Source organism: Protopterus annectens, chromosome 1.part0, assembly GCF_019279795.1.
Source record: "Protopterus annectens isolate FY-2018-M chromosome 1.part0, PAN1.0, whole genome shotgun sequence".
NCBI lineage: Eukaryota > Metazoa > Chordata > Ceratodontiformes > Protopteridae > Protopterus > Protopterus annectens.
The window spans coordinates 955,497,915-955,516,367 of record NC_056725.1 but is presented as its reverse complement, the minus strand read 5'-3'; the positions used below and the strand labels follow the sequence as shown (position 1 = coordinate 955,516,367).

General features: G+C 36.4%; 1 protein-coding gene across 1 annotated transcript in view; it reads right to left on the bottom strand.

The window, feature by feature from the left end:
• Nucleotides 1-18,453, bottom strand: part of TMEM200A (transmembrane protein 200A) — a 793,972-nt gene that overhangs the window by 756,411 nt on the left and 19,108 nt on the right. The window lies entirely within an intron of this gene.

Below are 18,453 nucleotides of genomic sequence, written 5' to 3'. Positions count from 1 at the left end.
AGAAAAGATGGCGCCTCACAGGATGAGAGGGATTTATGGATTTAGAAGGGATATGAGGTGGGGGGGGGAGCGAGCAGGTAGTGCAGGAGGGGCTAAAGAAAAAGGAAGGTTAGTAAGTGTAAGGTGGGACGTCCTTACGAGAATACGTTAGACAAGTAGAGGAAGAAGAGAAAGCATGAATACCAAAAATGGGTGTAGTAGTATTGGGATAGTTAAAGGTGGGACAAGAGGCTGATTGACAGTGGGAAAGTAGTCACAAGGCTGAAACAAGTAAGTGGAAAATGTTCAGCAGAAAACAATCTGTAAGCACCGACTCCCGTGGTACTTTCAGTTGGCACAGGTAAGTGAGGAGGCCAGGATGGAAGGTGGAGAATATGGAGGGGTAGCTATTTGCTATTAAAGAGGAGAGTAGCAGAAGGAGTGGTAGAGGAAAAGGGCAGGAAAGACAGTCCTTCTTTCTAGGAAGATGGTTCCATTCTAGGAGGAGAAGGTAGAAATTACAGAAGAGAGAACCCAGTTCAGGGTGCCACCTAGTGGTCACAAATTGTTTGGCAGCCAAGGTTAAAGTATAGGGTTGGAAGGTAAAAAAAGAAAATTGCAAGGTTCAGTAGTTATAATATGGGTGAAAGCAAATGGAGAGGATAGAGAAGATAAAGTAAGACAAAAAGATTAAAAGGGAGGAGAGGGGGTATGGCTGCTGGGTATCCTGTCTAGTTCGAGCTCCTGACTGAAACCACAGTTCTTAAGGCAGTGTTCAGCTTTGCTGCTAGGCTTAATAAAACACGTACTTTCTTGCCTGTTAGCAGGGTTCCTAAGACCGAGCAGCAGGTTTCTTTCTATATGCAGAGATACTTAGAAATTGTTTGCAGGGGTCTGTCTCACCAGAAAGCTAGAGGTAACAAACAGCCTTATACTCTTGAAAAATCAATAAAAAAATATGAGAAAAAAAAGAAAAGGCTATTAGGTTTGTTGCTTTAATTACAAACATACATCGGAATATATTCTGTGTGACTCATGAATAATTATGCAGGCTTCCTGCAAAGCCCTAATGATATTCACATGTTAGCGTAGTGAGCAACAGTGCTAATTGCATATGCATACTGCTCATCACATTTACACATATACAAGCAAGTTTTCATGGCCAGCAACAGTGTTGGTAACCAGGAAAATGTGTTGAGCAGCATGAGTACACACAGAAAGCAAACACGATTGGCCACGGACAAACCTGTTATGTGTGCTCATGTGGACAGCATGAAGTGCTGCATAAGGCAAATAATATGTGCTGTCGACAGGCAGGGAAAGTGCACATACATGTAACATGTGAATACATTCACAATTAAGAAAGGGTGTGACATGGCAAGAACTACAACACATGGGTTACCAGACAACAAAACTGCACAGGAGAAGTGTACTGAGGGCAATATGCATAGAAATCACACAGATGTATACAGAAAGATTTAAGAGGGGACAGCAGATGTCTAAATTTTAGTACAAAAATTGATGTGAAGGTGCTTATGTCACAAAGAAGATTTGTAATTATAAAATGTTGCAATATGTATGCCATAATAATTAATGGTGATCATACTTCCTAAGTGAATGTAAGTAAATAAAAGCAAATATATGTAAATAAAACCAGACATGATATTATAGGATGTGACAGTTACATAAATTAACATTTGTAACAGCAGAGAATTACATGATGTATGAACATCATTAACATGCTAAGTTGAGATGACAGTACATACATTATGGGATATTTGCACAGCATGCATTTCGTCACTATAACATGTTGAAAAATAGGAATGGCTCAGAAGCTACCAACCGACACAATCTACAAACAAGTTTCTTATATGCATATGTCAGAGGAGAAATATGATTACATGTGAACCACACTGCATCTCCGAAAGGATGACATCAGCTGTGTCATGCAAAGGAGATACACATGTGGGATGCTAAATGTTGTCACTACTAGGAGGTGTAAGATGCTCCTTCATTCACATACATACAATCAGGAGAGTCTCACTGCTGTGTTCAAACTCCCTACCTATTGACTGACACAATATAACACAAGAATATTATATGCACGCACCACAGGAAAGGTCTGATTCTAGTGGTGTGAGAGTGCATTACTGAAATGATGACCTTATCAGTGTGCTGTAGGCAGTATGCATTTGTAGACAGAGCAAAAAGGGACTGTGAGATTCATCGGACCATATAAATCCTTCTCATGTGGGAGTCTGTTAAATTAATCCTTCAGGGATATAATGGACTTCCTATCACCCACACACACCCACACATGCATTGATTGTTGTGGGATTAGAAGCCCCCCCCATTTACATATACAGTCTAGAGGACACAATACTTAATGCATGTGCTACCACAGAAGTTTAACTTTGATAGTGTGAAAGCACACTTTACACAAGATGACATGTTGGGAGAAGAATGTGACACTGATGCAAAGTCACCAGGCTACTACTTATTGAGGAGATAATCTATGGGCATAGCAGAGGGTTTTCGCAGACCCGCACTGCTTGTGTTTGATGACAATATTGCAGAAAAGTGGGAGAGTGTTTGAGCAGGAATATATTTTCATACAGACTGCTTTTTCTGACAAAGATGCATGTACAAAAGTATTTATTTTGCTTAATTTAGCTGGTTCTGAGGCTACTGAAAGAGAGCATTCATTTGTGTATGCACAGGAGGGAGAAGACCGCCATACTGTGGTATCGGCTGAAACAAGGGAATACCCTTGAGTGCTTAAAACATACATTTAGAGAAACAACAACAGAATGTACAAAAAAACGTTTGGTTCAACCCACAAGAAACATGCACAATAACCAAACGGAAAATCCTCCACAGCCAAGCAAGCAAAATAAATCCACCGGAACCACGTAGAAATCCAAATAGTTTAATAAAAATCCACAAAGCTTAGTTGGTTAAGCGCTTTCACTCGTCAAGCGAGTTTCATCAGAACATTGATTAGATGCGCCTGTGGTCAATTTATATAAAATATGGCGCCAAAACAGCATCAATACATATAAACTTTAAAAACATATGCTTTAAAATACATATTTTGAATATTTTGAATGATATGAAACTATTAAATGTTCCCATCTTTCAGTTATGAGTTAATATAACGTGGCATTTTGTCATTTTATGTGCTTACTCAAACTTGTAAAGAAATATCCGAATGGCTAAAGTTTGTTAATTATTCAATATCAGCAATGATTTTATTGACAAAAAGTCATTTATTCCTGGGGCTGTGTTGGCATTTGTTAATACCTGCCAATAAAGCTCCCTGTACGCTAAATAGTTTTTGATGTTTCCTCCCCTGGGGTTTCTCTTAATAACTTCTATAATGGCAAACTTAAACTTGTGTTCTGCACCTTTTTCCTCCGTATGCCTTGCTAAGGCATTCTTTGCATCCTTCTTTTTTATGCAATATAGATGAGAGTAAATTCTTTGTCTAAACTCTCTCTCGGTCTTCCCTATATAAAATGAGGGACAGGCCGAGCAAATAGCTATGTACACTACCATCTTTGTCCTACAATTACCTCTAGATGCATAAATCTTGTTCCTATTGTAATTCTGTAATGTAATGGGACTATTTTCATGTATGTTGGGGCATTGGTTACAAAAACCACATCTGCTAGTATGTGTATCATCAGCACCTTTCTTGGAACTAATGTTTAGCTCCAACAAACTTTTAATATTCTTGCCCATTTTGTTGATGAAACGTGGGGTTATACCTACTATATCAGCTACTTCTTTTTCATCTCTTAAAAGGTGCCAGTTCTTATACATTATGTTCTTAATAATACGACTAAATGGCCCATATTCTATAATACAGGCTCTATTAAAGTTCATTTGTCCATTAGTCCCTGAGGCACCTACATCATTAGAATAGATATCTAATGAACTAAAATGTTCTGACACCTAATTCGGGCAACTATAACACCATTTCTCTTAATGAGCTAAATATTGCCTACAGAAGAATAGATTTGTACCTTGAAGAATATTTCAAAATATGTATTTTAAAGCATATGTTTTTAAAGTTTATATGTATTAATGCTGTTTTGGTGCCATATTTTATATAAATTGACCACAGGCGCATCTAATCAATGTTCTGATGAAACTCGCTTGACGAGTGAAAGCGCTTAACCAACTAAGCTTTGTGGATTTTTATTAAACTATTTGGATTTCTACGTGGTTCCGGTGGATTTATTTTGCTTGCTTGGCTGTGGAGGATTTTCCGTTTGGTTATTGTGCATACATTTAGAGAAATGTGTAACCCCCAAACAAATATTACAATGGAAAGGCACTTATTTTACACAAGGCATCAAAAACTTGGTAAAAAAATGTTTGCAGCATATACAACAACCTTATTTCTCAAGGCTAAATAATGCAGATTTGGTGACTTGAGAGATGAGTTGATAAAGGACAGCTTGCGTGTGTGGTATTAATAATAACACAGGGAGGAAGATTTTGCTTCGAGACATTGATTTAACATTAAATAAGGGCATTGAGATTTGTCAGATATACGAGCTTACAGAAAAGCACACGAGTATGCATACAAATGAGAATAGCTGTAGAAGGCACAGAAACAAAGCTCATGTTCATAGCATGCAGCATGTGGTTAAAAGAAAATGACCCAAGCACATGCTAGGGTACTGCAGGCCCTGTAACAGTCCCTACCCCCCCCCCAGAGTCTTTCCAGCAAATTCTAGGGCATGCTCAGTGATGCATAATTCTGAGTCAGCAAAGTCAAAACATGTGCCCCCACACAGCTTCATAGTCAACTGTCATAATTGTCGTGGTAATCACAAACCCAAAACAAAAAAGTGCTTAGCTTTTGGTCTGCAGTGGCATTCTTGCAATAAGTGGTATCACTTCAAAAGGTTTTGTAAATCAAATAATGCATATTCTTTTATTAAAAGAGAGCATTCCAAGAGGCAGGTTAATCAATTAGAAAGCTGCGGCCCTACTTTTTATGTTGATGGTCTGTCTGTGCCTGGTGAAACAGTTAATGCAGTAGATTTGTGGGCAAAGAATGAAACCTTTTGTACTGTTTGTATTGATGGGAGTCCTGTAGAGCTCAAAGAAGGATACTGGCTCAAAACGTGTAAATATTATGTCCGCAGAAAAATTCGTTAGAGTAAAAGCTACAGAACAACCTGATTTGACAAAGTGTGATAAGCTTGTTGCTTATGGTGGTGAAGAGATTGAAACCGAAGGCTCAGTAGTGCTTTCATGCTACTCTGCTGGGAACAGCTATGACTTGCAATTTTTCATAGTCAAGAGACAAGTGCAGTCATTATTAGGCCTCAGAGACAGTTCAAAATGGGACTGCTTTCACTTAATAAAAAAGTTCACCATACAAGCCTGAATGAAAACAGCTCAACTTTCACCCAGACTATTTTTTCTGAGTATGCTGATATTTTTGCAGACAAACTAGGCAAACTACCAGTTGTGTACTCTATGAAGTTAGGTCCAGGGCTCAGCCCAGTTATCACACCAGCACATAATGTTCCCATAGCTATGCAGAGCAGAGTCAAAGCTGAGCGACACAAAATGATGCAGCTTGGAGTAAGTTTTCCAGTAGAAGAACTTACTGAATGAGTATCCTCCATGGTAGTGGCTCTTAAGCTCAGATGATATCAGGATATGTACTGATCCAAGAGATCTGAACAAAGCATTAAAAAGATCTCATTATTCAATGCACACAGTCAAAGGGGTTGCTGCCCTGATGCCAAACACCACTGTTTTTTCTGTCTTAGATGCAAAGAGCTCATTTTAGCAAATTTTGCTTGACCGAAAATCTTCATTGTTAACCACATTCAGTATACCTTTTGGAAGACACAGGTTTCTGAGAATCCCATTTGGAATAAATTCTGCTAGTCTTTCAGCATGCAAAGGAGCAATTTTTTTCTGGCTATCCATCTGCTACTACAGTAGATGATACATAGGAGGCAATGGTGAAGCCGAACATGACAGAAACCTCAAAAAAGTTCTGGAAAGAGCATGTGAAATGAATCTTAAGCTGAATTCTCAGAAATGCAAGTTCAGGCTATGGGAAGATATTTCAATCAACCAGATGGAAATGCCGCAGCAAACTCACTCACAAAACTGTAATCCACGCTGTAGAAGGTAAAACTCTAACACCACAGCAATAATGGATAATTTATTGTAAAGCGAAACACGAATTAACCCAGGTTTCGCCCGATATGACGAACTTCTTCAGAATACACATTGCAATTGATCTCACAGCTTAAATACACGTCACACCCCAATTAATGTATTATCGAATTAAAATCTTCAAACCTACTAGTAAATGAATGCAAAAGGTGATATATACAATTGCATTAAAATAGAATATAATATAATGAAACAAAATAAATATATAAACCAAACATGACATAAAGCTAGGTAATGTAATACTGTGTATAATGATATTATACCATCCATATCCGTTTATTTGGCTATGATGCAAACTATATTATATAACTAATACACTAAGTATAAACTTTAACCCTTACTGCCACACATATATATTATGCTAAATCTATAATAATATGAAATGCCCTATGATATAAATGAATATGCACATATATAAGTATAGATGTTAAATTGTAAATATAAATTAATTCATTAAATGTTGAAATCTTGTGAATGTTGAACAATTTTTATAAAAATGTAAATAAAAAATACAAATACTATTTCATAAATTCTGTACAATAATGGTAATTGTCAACATAGTGTGAATAATAGAAAAATATATATAATAATAATAATAAAAGAATAAACTATTAGCCAAAACCATACATCTCATGTATCATATTCTACCCTTAATGTTGTTGTTTCTTAAAATGGGTTTAATGCTACAAAATTCATTCAGGCCAGGCCAGTTATATGCGTCCAAAAGTATCTGCCACTTCAATTCATTTACATCTAGATCATATTTAGTATTTCTGCCCCATGCATCATGTTCCATATGTTGAATGATACAAAATTTAAAAGTATGATTAATATTGGACTGAATATGTCTAGCAAGGGCATTAGTGATTTTCATATGTTGCATGTCTAGCAGGTGCTCTTTTATCCTATCCCTAAATCGTCTGCTAGTTTTGCCAATATAGAATGCTTTACAATCCTGGCAAAATGCAGCATATATAACATTAGACGTATAACAGTTGAAGTGGCCTAAAATATTAATATAATGGGAATTGACAACAAGTCTATCACTTGCACATTTTATATGTGTACATACTGTGCATCTTCCACATTTAAAGTTGCCAGCCGGCCTGTTAGATTTAACCCTATTAGAATTCTTATCATTTTCAAAAAATTCCTTAAAAGACGAATCTTTCTTATACACAAATTTAAGATGCCCCTGAAATATATGTCCCATGGTATTATCGTTGACTAATATCCCCCAATTCCTCTTAATAATGTTTTTAATTACTTCAAAAGAGTCATCAAAAACAGATATATACAAAGGTAACTGATTAGAGGCTGGTCTATTTATATTTGTTTTATCATTTAAGTAACCATGGCATAATATGGCTTGGTAAACACCTAGGTGTCTCTTATTTTTAACTTCATATAAAACTTTCTCAGATAGACGTTTAGGATACCCCCTATTAGAGAACATAGATGACATGTATTCCAATTCATTAATAAATTCCCCCTCATCACTTATCATTCTGGCCGCCCTGACCATCTGGCCATTGACAATGGCCTTTTTCTGATGGTCTGGGTGCCAGCTGTCGTAATGAAGGTAGGAATTTGAAAAAGTGGGTTTCGTATATATATTGGATTTCAAAAAAGCACTGTCCCTGTTGTATGTTAATTGGACATCCAAATACGTAATAACTTCATGACTGATATTGTGTGTGAACTTCAAAAAACGCACGTTATTATTAATATATTCGAGGAAAGAATTTAATGCCCCTTGGTCTTCATCCCAGACGATAAAAATATCGTCCAGGTACCTGGAATACATTTTAATGTGTTCTTGAAAATCACTATTGAACACATAGTTGTATTCCCAATAGGTCATTATAAGATTGGCGTACATGGGGGCACAAGCTGCCCCCATGGCCACACCATCAATCTGTTGGTAATAGTTACCCTCAAAAAATAGAAAATTGTTGTGTAACACAATGTCCATTAGGTTAATCAATGTGTTAATTCTACTTTGATCATACACTTTAGTTTCAAAAAGTTGTTCTTCAAGCCAAATCAAGCCTATGTCATGTGGGATGGATGTAAATAAATTACACACATCCACTGTAACGAAAATATAACCATCTTTGATATTGAATTCATTCATCCTCCTCAAAAAATCCCAAGAATCTTTGGTAATATAGGGAAATTTTGCCATACAATTTTTAAAGTGATGATCTAAATATTGACTGATAAAGCAAGTTTTGCTTCTCTTTCCATCTACTATTGGTCTAAACAGCAGATTATTAATTCCCTTGTGTATCTTGGGTATGCCAAAAACACCACTTATTACAGGGTAATCATTTTTCAAAAAATTGTATTCGTCTTCTAAAATTTCACCTTGCAATAACATATCTTCCAATAATATATCAATTTTTTGGTGGGCAATATTGATCTCATTTAGGCTTACCTCGGAATATGAGTCACCAAGCAACATTGTGGTCATATAGGAAATATAATCACCTTTATCTGTTATCACAACCCCACTTCCTTTGTTGGGCCTCATGATCCTAATGTCCGTAAGACCACGTATATAATCAAAGGTAGCTTGTTGTTCTTGTGTCATGTTAGTGTGTATTGGTTTCCTTTATTGTTGATAAAAATTCCTAATGTCAATTTCAGTTAATCTTTCAAATAAAGCTACTTTATCGTTCATTGGGGGGTTGAAAACACTAGGTTAATCAATCTATTATTAATATTGGTCTGCCTATTCTCATTGTTCATGTCTTTAAAAAAAGTCTTTAAATTTAATTTTCTGGTAAATAATTTTAAATCTATAAGAGAATTCACTAGTTTACCTTTACGACATGGAATAAAATTAAATCCTCTTGAAAAGAGGTTAACATGTTGACTATTCATATCATTCTTAGAATAATTAAACATTTTGAATCTCCTTGACTATTAGTTACAATTGTTGGATTGCTGAAAAATTCACTATTTGACTCCTCAAAAATCACATTTGGATAACATTTATTTGTTTCATCTAAATATTTGTCAGGGTCCAAATCAATGGAAAAATCAATGTGAATAAAAATATCATTCGATGTTAAAGGTGTATTTAAATTAATAATTGAGTCTGGACACACTACATTGTTTGAATTCGCCACATCTAAAACCTTCCTACTGTTGGTCCCAGAGTTAATGCACACCTCTTCATAAAAATAATCATGTATGCTAAGATTCATTAATGTTTGATCTCCCTCGTGACCATAAAAAAACTGTGTTGATATTCCCTCATCATGTATACATTCAACCACACTATTATTATGGCCATCAATGTTATTGGGAGAACAACTGTTAATATATTCAACAAAAGCATTATTGTTATTGATTTTGAATTCATAAGAAGAAAGAGCATTATTAACTGTGCTGTCAGCAATACTTGTATTGTACATTTCATCATTAAACTCACAAATTGGAGCAACCACTGTTGATGTAAGAGTATCAGGTAAACCATCGTTGATGGAACACCGACCATAATTGGTATGTCCAAGCCACCCATCCGATGTAGTAGAAACTTTGTTGTTCGTTTTGTGATTACCCAATTGAGTTCCGTTGTTGGTAGTATTGGTTGAAATTCCACTAGTTACCTGCGCACTTTCCAAGCATTTCTCGAATTTTTGGTGTATAAAAAATCCTTCTTAGGTCGTGCTCCCATATTCCTATAATCGTCCCCTTCATCTGTTTGCCCTCGATTCATAAGTCTCTCTGAACGCCGTAATCCTTCATCCATAGAGCTGCCGTTAAGTACGCAAGAGTCACTGTTGTCGTTGCACTCATTGTCGAAAGTGATGTCACCAACTTCCTGCCTAATTCCCTCACGCCCCTCAATGTTATTGTTGCCATGACCACGATCAGAACGTTTGGATTTGGGATAAATATCCCCAATTGCATACCTTTTGGTGTCTCTAAGAATTTTAAGATGCTTTTTGCTAAATAAAATGTCACAGCTAGAATCAACATCACGAATAATTTGTGTATAATTCGTATAATGTTGTTCAAACAAAAGATCCTGACTGATATTCTGGTTTAAAACGTCAAGTTCATTGAGTAAACTCTCTATTTTTATATTATTGTGTTTGACCATGATTTCCATCAGCCTTAACCCAGTGTTATTGAATAACTCATGCAATTCCTCATGCATGTGTTCGTTATTGTCACAACCATTAGGGTACCTCCAAAGGCGCAACCCCTTAGGTACCATGCTTAATTCAATGTTCTTAGTTAGATAGCTATTCTCTAACTGGGTTCTTTTATATTTAAACAACTTCATCTCGAACATCTTTAACATTTCATACATGGATTTGTTGTTCTGCAATGGTATGTTTGTTTTAGGTTTATTCACCATATTGAAAGACTAGTTGTTGATTCTCCATGTTCTATTATTGTTTGCACTTTGAGAATGGATGGTCTCTCCGGAATTTCGTTTACCATCCATATTGGTAGTGAAAGATGTCGGTGTGACCTGTGTAAGGGGCAACCCAAGACTGTCCCCCGTTAATTCAGAAGTATCTTTGTTGTCTTTTTCTAACAGCTTGTGAATGAGAGCCGAATGCTCTCTCAGCTGTTCGTGAATCTGCTGGAGTAAAACCCCCGTGTCAACCGGAACAGCCTCGCCTTCCATGAACCACGAAAAACACAAATAGAACGATGTAAACAGCAATCAGAAAAGACCATGAAAATGATATGAATTCTAATAGGGTCAAATCTAACAGGCCGGCTGGCAACTTTAAATGTGGAAGATGCACAGTATGTACACATATAAAATGTACAAGTGATAGACTTGTTGTCAATTCCCATTATATTAATATTTTAGGCCACTTCAACTGTTATACGTCTAATGTTACATATGCTGCATTTTGCCAGGATTGTAAAGCATTCTATATTGGCAAAACTAGCAGACGATTTAGGGATAGGATAAAAGAGCACCTGCTAGACATGCAACATATGAAAATCACTAATGCCCTTGCTAGACATATTCAGTCCAATATTAATCATACTTTTAAATTTTGTATCATTCAACATATGGAACATGATGCACGGGGCAGACATACTAAATATGATCTAGATGTAAATGAATTGAAGTGGCAGATACTTTTGGACGCATACAACTGGCCTGGCCTGAATGAATTTTGTAGCATTAAACCCATTTTAAGAAACAACAACATTAAGGGTAGAATATGATACATGAGATGTATGGTTTTGGCTAATAGTTTATTCTTTTATTATTATTATATATATTTTTCTATTATTCACACTATGTTGACAATTACCATTATTGTACAAAATTTATGAAATAGTATTTGTATTTTTTATACACATTTTTATAAAAATTGTTCAACATTCACAAGATTTCAACATTTAATGAATTAATTTATATTTACAATTTAACATCTATACTTATATATGTACATATTCATTTATATCATAGGGCATTTCATATTATTATAGATTTAGCATAATATATATGTGTGGCAGTAAGGGTTAAAGTTTATACTTAGTGTATTAGTTATATAATATAGTTTACATCATAGCCAAATAAACGGATATGGATGGTATAATATCATTATACACAGTATTACATTACCTAGCTTTATGTCATGTTTGGTTTATATATTTATTTTGTTTCATTATATTATATTCTATTTTAATGCAATTGTATATATCACCTTTTGCATTCATTTACTAGTAGGTTTGAAGATTTTAATTAGATAATACATTAATTGGGGTGTGACATGTGTATTTAAGCTGTGAGATCAATTGCAATGTGTATTCTGAAGAAGTTCGTCATATCGGACGAAACCTGGGTTAATTCGTGTTTCGCTTGTGATTTTACAATAAATTATCCATTATTGCTGTGGTGTTCGAGTTTTACCTTCTACAGCGTGGATTACAGTTTTGTGAGTGAGTTTGCTGCGGCATTTCCATCTGGTTGATTGGAATTCCTGGTCTTTTCTGATTGCTGTTTACATCGTTCTATTTGTGTTTTTTATGGGAAGATATTGGTGTTGCTCGCTTGTTTATCAGTTGAGGCTTACAACCAGATCCTTCCAAAAAAACAGCAATTCTTGAAACGCCAGCTCCAGACAATATCCATGCCCTACGCTGTTTTCTTGGCAAGGTCAACTATCTAGGCAAGTTCATTCCAGATTTAAGCCAACTTTCAGCACCATTACGAGTAGTCCTGAATACCCTCAGTCAATTAGCTTGGCTGAATGTATAGTTCAAAGTGCAAAACAGCTGTTAGGGAAATCCAGACATGACAATAGCAATGTTTTTCTCAATTTATTAAATCTGAGAAACATTTGTGATAATCATCTTGGTTCCGCTGCCTACAGGCTTATGTCGAGACAAACCAGAACCACACTACCAATCAGCAGTAATTTGTTGGGTCCATCTACTAATTGTCCCAGAAGTCTCACTATGATAAAACCAGCAAACCACTCAGTTCACTGAAAAAAGGGAGATAGTGAGGATGCAGATGTCAAAGGATTTTGATCACATCTGATTTATGAAAAGTCTGTATCAAGAGCCAAGATTGTACATTGTGGATTCACAAGTAGTGGAATTCAGATGAAATCGGAAGCATTTCTTACCAGTGTCTGAACGAGCGTTACAGCATCTTCCTTGTGACAAAGACTCTAGTTCTCAGAGTGAATTCTCCTGTGTTCCTGTTCCAGTGAACATTCAGTCAGCAATCACAGTTCCTGAGAAAATCCCTGAAACTCCGCAGGTAGAACATTCTCCAGTGACTGACCCTGTTGCTAAACCCAGTCCTAACTATTATGTCACAAGATCAGGTTGCATCTCGAAACCTACTTCCAGATACACTGCAACCTGGACATGACTGTTGTTTTTTCTTTATTGTCTGTATGTATAACTGCATGCCTATTAAAATATCATTGTTTATTTAAGACAGCTCAGTAAAGCAGGAGAATCTAGATCAGTGTGAGTGACATACCTTTATGAAGCTTTCCATTGAGTCAGCACATACATGTAAGTACTGCGCATGTGAATGCAAGAGGGTCATTTTGAGTGAGCAGCCAGAATGTGCACATGCAAGTATGTAATCAGTTAGATAGTTTAAGTTTATTGTTCCTGCCATCCATCCTATGTATTTGTATGCAATAAACTACTTAAATGAACACCCAAGCCTCAATTTCTTCTTAATGCACATAAGAAGAGCAAAATGCTCCACATGTTTTATTATACCTTTCCATGTTGGCTCCAAAGCTCAGTTTAAAAATGAAGTATTTTGCTTGTCTTTCATATTTGCAAAACAGTACACTGCAAACAGAATTCTCTGATGAAGGAAAAAGTGAAAAACTTTAATTTGGTTTGCCATCTATAGAGCAAACAGACTTAGTGGTGATGTGGGGCCATTAGCACATTGGATAGCATTTAGTGGAGAAAATCCATCTGTTAACCTAGCTTTCTCTGTGGTGTATACTCTCTGAGCTAAATGAAAAAGCAGGGTTCAACTCCAGTACCCACAATATTTTACAAAGAGTGTCAGAATGTGATTATTTTAGCAATTTTGTTATCATGGCTGTAAGAATACCTACAAATAACTATTAAAATATGTTGAGTGGCCAAATTGTGTACGTAATAGCTACTGAAATTATATTTTATACCTACTACATAAGAGACATGCTTCAAAGGAAATAAGTTAACCAGTTGAAAAATGTGATGCAAGGCAGACACCACGTTTTGCAATAACGCCTGAAATGCCATTTAGCATCACATAATATAGTTGCTCATTGCCAGACCTCATGCAAATTCTGAGGACTACAACTGATCAAAGAAAATGAGCTTAACCAGATATATACAGCAACTCATTCACAGAAAAGACACTTATAAAAAACAGAAAGTGTTTCACCTAATTCTGAATTTGAACCATTATCAAGATGAAAAATTAAATTTAAAGACTTGATCATTATCTCTACACCACACCAAGGAAATCCTAGTTAACACATGCCAAAATCATGACTTTGAAGGGACAGTGATAACCTATGAAGCCATTGGAAGATAAAGGTTTTATTCTTCAGCAAAGTAATTCCAGATTGAAAATGCCATAACATATTTACATCATCAGCCTAATGAATAGTCAACGGTACAAAGGGGTGAGAGAATAGGGGGTAAGACAGATATACAGACACACATGAAAGGGTGGTGCTATGCATCATTAATACACATCTTTATGGTGTCCTCAATATTCATCAGTCATGCTCTGTGTGACAAATGTGAGGCATTGCCAGCTGTACCAGTGAAGTAGAACAATGCATGCATGGCATATGCCAGCGTGGCTAGCTGACGTTTTGTAAATAATCTTGCATTATTTGACTGTTACACTGAGTTGTACAGATGCTTGTATTAAAAATGTATTTGCTGCTGATGTTAAAAATGCTGTAACAGAATCTTAAAGTTCTGAATGTGAACTGTGCTAGAATCAGGTGACTAGATGTGATGTCATTCCTTAACAAGCTGAAGTTTGGAACTCATGCAGAAGCGGTTTGTTTTCCTTTTTCTTTTAGAATCTGATATAAAAGATCTGTCAGTTATCACAGTTCACTAACAGTTGTTCAATAGTTGTTAGTTGTGCAGTTCAGTGTGTGGAGTATCTAATCTTGCTTTGTGGATGTGAGCATCTCAGGAGTACATCTTGCTTTGCGATATTAAAGGAGTTAAATAGGACAGTTTCTCTTTATACCGTGAGATTAGTTTAGTATTATTTCTTTTTCTGCATGTGAGATTCTATCCAACTGTAATTATTTTATATTTCATGTAACTAAAAACTATGATGTTTATTAACTAATACTTATTATCCATCGTTAAATATTTGTATACCTTTTCATTGTGGTTGGTCTTTTAGTGAATATTTTTTAATATCATGAGAGTACCTGTGCTTATTTCAGTGCCACTGTGGCCACTCAGAAAAGCCTTACTACTTTGGTCATACTCTACCATTCTCATCAGTATTAATTTGACAAGTATAGCTGGTTACCACCTGTAAGAGCCTTAGACTATGTGGCTGCTGGCAGCTGCCCTGTAGCTGTACTCTGGTGAAAGGGGACACAGCTGATGAATCTGTGTCAGCCTATCCCAGGTGTGTGTGTGTGTGTATAAAATCAGATATTCAAGTGTGTGTCTCACATACTTGGAAATGGGACATAGTGCTCCAAGGTTGATCATGTTTGGGATCTGGACAGAGAGTCCAGTCCCAGTGGAACACATTCCCTGTGTGCTCTTGGAGGAAATTGTGTTGTATGCAGAGAGCTGCATTTGAAATGCTATGTAAATCTACTATTTCTGTGTTTAGCAACTGCCTCTCACCGGTGTCAGTGGTGAGGATTCGGGCTTCTTGATCACCATCCTGGGATAAAAAGGAGTGTTTCATCACACTCTGTATCAATAGGTGATGGCTCTGGGGATCAAGACGCTGTAGAACAGGCAAAACTTGATGAATACATGAGTTTTGCTAAATCTTCCTTATGGCCATGGATATGTTGACAAATGCTTAACTGGAAAAAGGCAAGATATGTGTCAAAAACACATCAGACGTACATCATCACAATAAGAAATAATGTGATATATATCTGGAATCAAACCCTTGATGCTATGGTTATAAATGAATCTAAAGAAAAATAAGAGACAGAAGGGGTGGAGTAAGATGAAAAAAGAGAAAGAATTAGAGCCATGGCATGCCACATTACTATATAAATTCAGAAAAGAAACAGCTATGATTATCAAGTCTATACATCTTTGCCACATCCAGGTATGATAGGAAGGTCTTACTCTGTTGCATTAATGAATTTCACTGCTATAATATCATAAATATAAGTATTTCAATATTGTCATACTGCATACAATCACAATAGTTATTGTGCTTAAAGTATGACCTGATGCATATGTAACCCGTGCTTCTCCGAGGCGAGTTAGTATTTCTTGGTGCACCTCCGAGTCTGCTGCAAATGTCTTCAGCAGCTGTACAATGCAGAAGAGACATGAAAGCATGTGAATAACAGTCATGGCTGGCTCCTGTATTCTCTATCATTTAATACAGATAGATCAGTATACTTAAACAACTAGGGGATGTCAGCAGTTCTAAAATCATCCTCTCATTGGTTAAACAGGTCCTTCTTGCACCATTCACAAGGAGTACCACAAAAATCCTGGACTCCTCAATACCTCACCTCTGCTCAATTCGCCACCATCATCTCTTGCACCAGCCATATCTGCAGAAGTCAAACAGTAGCTCTAATTCTGAACTGATGCCAAATTCTAATCGTGCATTCAACAGCGAGTATGCAAACACACACAAATATGCCAAATGCATTTGCATGATGGAAAGTACTTAGAGGCATTTGCAAACAAAGAGGAAGGTATTTTATCAAACAGCAACGAAGGTGTGAAACATGGCAGTGAGATTTGCCATGTCTGATCCACAACCTATTCACACTTTTTCAGGTGGTCAACACTGACAGCCTCAACAGCTTTGATTATCATCACTGGGGTTTTGAAGGTTAAACTGCATGACGTGGCACATAACTTGCTGTAATTACACACTACAAAAAGTTGACCAATGTCATCTAAGGGAAAAATAATGTATAGATTTTAAGCAAGGTGATTATTTGGTCAGTGTTACAGGAGAACTCCCTTTCAAACATGTTCATTACAGATCAATTACATTCAATATGAGCGGAAATATACTTCAGATAGGCTGTAGGTGTATGACTTATTGGAAGTCCTGTGAAATACATTCCCATGGAAGAGGCAATATTACCGTTTGCAAAACTATGACAGATGGATAGAATTTCATGAGCTGATTTATAAAGGATGGAGTATGATACACACATAATTCACTATACATACTATCCTAAACACAGAGTTGGGCTATGTGAGGAGAGAAGTATTCTGCCTATCAGAGATATGCAACTCCATTTTTAATTCATTAATATAGTTATCTTGCTTAGACGATTTACATACATATTCAACTGCATTTCATAAGGACATCATTTGTGAGATATGCTACTTAGAAAAATGTAGTTATTAAAGCATTAATGAGACATTTCTTGCAATAAACATAATTATAATAACCATTTGTATGCAGTGTTATTTTCTTAATCAAAGTGTTGTTAATAATTGCATTCTAATACCCTATGTAAAAATAAGTATTATCTGTATTTGAACTTTCGATCAGTTGTGTTCTCGGTCAATGCACTTACACAGCAGGTCAATGTCCAGAGTGCCAACCTCTACGCATTGCAAGTCAAGCCTATTTGTGCCAGAGATGGCTTCTCAAATATTTTTTTTCACTTTTTTTCCTTAAGCAGGTAACCTTAATTGTATGCCGCTCATAAGCAAGCAACTGCAAGGCAAGAAATGGAAAAAAGCATATGAACTTCTGATGAAGTCAGTCATACATCTGGGATAGTAATTTCTGCCTTCCTTCATACTGTATGGATCTGAACCCCAGAGCAACTCTGTTAAGGGGCTAAAGTCACTGCATTTACACCTTCTGCCACAGAAACAGATATACACAGCATGTGCACATCACTCACTCATTAGTAATGCCCACGCAGCGATGACAAAACTGTGCTAATGAAGTTTACAGAAATGAAAGTGTTCACACCTTCCTTCAACTAAGCAGTGCTGCCATTACACAGGAAAAAACATATAAAACAAAACTGATTCCACATAAAATGCAAGATGCATTTTCACATCTGCTGCAAAAATTCCAAGCAGCATGTGGCTTCAAGCTGAATTTAATCTCTGCATCCACTCTCCTGTTTCTTTAAATTCAATTCATTTCACCCATGTGCTACAATGATAGTTCGATGTGACGTACAATTTCTTCTCTTACTCCTGTTCAGTCCTGCAGCAAAGCACACCAGTGCCACGTTAAATGCGCTACTGCTGGCATGCCAAATTAAATTTATCAGTTTGTACCTTGGACAGTGGACTGTCGTTCACTCCTTTGAAATGGTGCAAGTCAACAGTGTGCTTAGCAGAATCCATATTAGGGAATAATAATGAAAAGGCAGGATTGTGAAGTTTCCTAGATCTCTGTTGCAACCTGATCATATGTTCAGAAAACATGCAGCAACTCTGCCAGACAGCACACTATCTGGAACTGAACCTTCAAGTCACTGCAATAACAAAACATACGTTGTTGCATTTAATATCCCGCTTTGCCACCAACACAGGATCAGAAAATATTCCTCTCTC